The sequence below is a fragment of the Cornus florida genome, unplaced genomic scaffold, assembly GCF_030987335.1.
Source record: "Cornus florida cultivar Cherokee Brave unplaced genomic scaffold, ASM3098733v1 CherokeeBrave_3.0.0_Hap2_scaffold_69, whole genome shotgun sequence".
NCBI lineage: Eukaryota > Viridiplantae > Streptophyta > Magnoliopsida > Cornales > Cornaceae > Cornus > Cornus florida.
In genome coordinates, this window is record NW_026775900.1 from 40,001 (window position 1) to 42,500 (window position 2,500).

The following is a 2,500-nucleotide window of genomic DNA, read 5'->3' on the forward strand; positions in this document are numbered from 1 at the left end:
CCCCGACGTGCACACCGGCGCGCACGTGGGCATCGTATGCTAAAAAATGAAGTTTGGAGTTTGGGTTTGAAAATTTTACGGGAACTTCCTAGAAGCCTAAGAAATGCTTTGCTCGAGACGGATTTCGATTTGGAGGTCCCCCGAGTTAATTTTGCCCATTACGACTCCTCGCCCGCATGCTCGTGCACACCGGCGTGCACGTGGGCATCGTATGCTAAAAAATGAAGTTTGGAGTTTGGGTTTGAAAATTTTATGGGAGCTTCCTAGAAGACTAAGAAGTGCTTTGCTCGAGACGGATTTCGATTTAGATTTCCGCCGTGTTAATTTTGCCAATTACGGCTCCTCGCGCGCACGCTCAAGCACCCCGACGTGCACACCGGCGCGCACGTGGGCATCGTATGCTAAAAAATGAAGTTTGGAGTTTGGGTTTGAAAATTTTACGGGAACTTCCTAGAAGCCTAAGAAATGCTTTGCTCGAGACGGATTTCGATTTGGAGGTCCCCCGAGTTAATTTTGCCCATTACGACTCCTCGCCCGCACGCTCGTGCACCCCGGCGTGCACGTGGGCATCGTATGCTAAAAAATGAAGTTTGGAGTTTGGGTTCGGAAATTTTATGGGAGCTTCCTAGAAGCCTAAGAAATGCTTTGCTCGAGACGGATTTTGATTTGGAGATCCCACGAGTTAGTTTTTGCCCATTATGACTCCTCGCCCGCACGCTCAAGCACCCCGGCGTGCACGTGGGCATCGTATGCTAAAAAATGAAGTTTGGAGTTTGGGTTCGGAAATTTTATGGGAGCTTCCTAGAAGCCTAAGAAGTGTTTTGCTCGAGACGGATTTCGATTTGGAGGTCCCCCGAGTTAGTTTTGCCCATTATGACTCCTCCCCCGCACGCTCAAGCACCCCCGCGTGCACGGGGGCATTGTATGCTAAAAAATGAAGTTTGGAGTTTGGGTTTGGAAATTTTATGGGAGCTTCCTAGAAGCCTAAGAAGTGCTTTGCTCGAGACGGATTTCGATTTGGAGGTCCCCCGAGTTAATTTTGCCCATTATGACTCCTCGCCCGCACGCTTAAGCACCCCCGCGTGCACGTGGGCATTGTGTGCTAAAAAATGAAGTTTGGAGTTTGGGTTTGTAAATTTGATGGGAGCTTCCTAGAAGCCTAAGAAGTGCTTTGCTCGAGACGGATTTCGATTTGAAGGTCCCCCGTGTTAATTTTGCCCATTACGGCTCCTCGCCCGCACGCTCAAGCACCCCGGCGTGCACGTGGGCATTGTATGCTAAAAAATAAAGTTTGGAGTTTGGGTTTGGAAGTTTTATGGGAGCTTCCTAGAAGCTTAAGAAGTGTTTTGCTCGAGACGGATTTCGATTTGGAGGTCCCCCGAGTCAATGTTGCCCATTATGGCTCCTCTCCCGCATGCTCAAGCACCCCTGCGTGCACGTGGGCATTGTATGCTAAAAAATAAAGTTTGGAGTTTGGGTTTGGAAGTTTTATGGGAGCTTCCTAGAAGCTTAAGAAGTGTTTTGCTCGAGACGGATTTCGATTTGGAGGTCCCCCGAGTCAATGTTGCCCATTATGGCTCCTCGCCCGCACGCTCAAGCACCCCGGCGTGCACGTGGGCATTGTATGCTAAAAAATAAAGTTTGGAGTTTGGGTTTGGAAGTTTTATGGGAGCTTCCTAGAAGCTTAAGAAGTGTTTTGCTCGAGACGGATTTCGATTTGGAGGTCCCCCGAGTCAATGTTGCCCATTATGGCTCCTCTCCCGCATGCTCAAGCACCCCTGCGTGCACACCGGCGTGCACGTGGGCATTGTAGGCTAAAAAATGAAGTTTGGAGTTTGGGTTTGGAAATTTTATGGGAGCTTCCTTGAAGCCTAAGAAGTGTTTTGCTCGAAACGGAATTCGATTTGGAGGTCCCCCGAGTCAATTTTGCCCATTACGACTCCTCGCTCGCATGCAATATCTACTCCTGTCAGAGCTGTGGTTTTACTTAAGACTACTATAGGGGGGGGGGAGTTCTCAGCACCAAGAGCTGCAAGTAAGGCCATTGCTTGCTTTGCAGTCTCGATTGCTCTACTAGTGAATAGTAGATGTCTTGGTTAGCTTGGAACGAAAAAAAAAATTTTTTGGGGAAAAAAAAAAAAAAAAAGTTTTTGTGAAAAAAAATTTTTCGAAAAAAAAAAAAAAAAAAAAAAAAATTTTTGGATGCCTCGGTCTTCTATTTGTTTTGCTTGGGTAGATTAGGAAAAAAAAAAAAAAAAATTTTTTTGTTGGATGCCTCGGTCTTCATATTCTTTCTCGGCTATTTCGAAAAAAAAAAAAAAAAAATTCCGGGAAAGAGAAAAAAAAAATTATTTTTTGTTGGTTGCCTCGGTCTTCATGTTCTTTCTCTGGTATATGGGAAAGAAAAAAAAAAAAAAAAAATTTTGGATGCCTCGGTCTTCTTGTTCTCGGTTGGATTTATCGAAAAAAAAAAAAAAAAAAAAAAAAAAATTTTGATGCC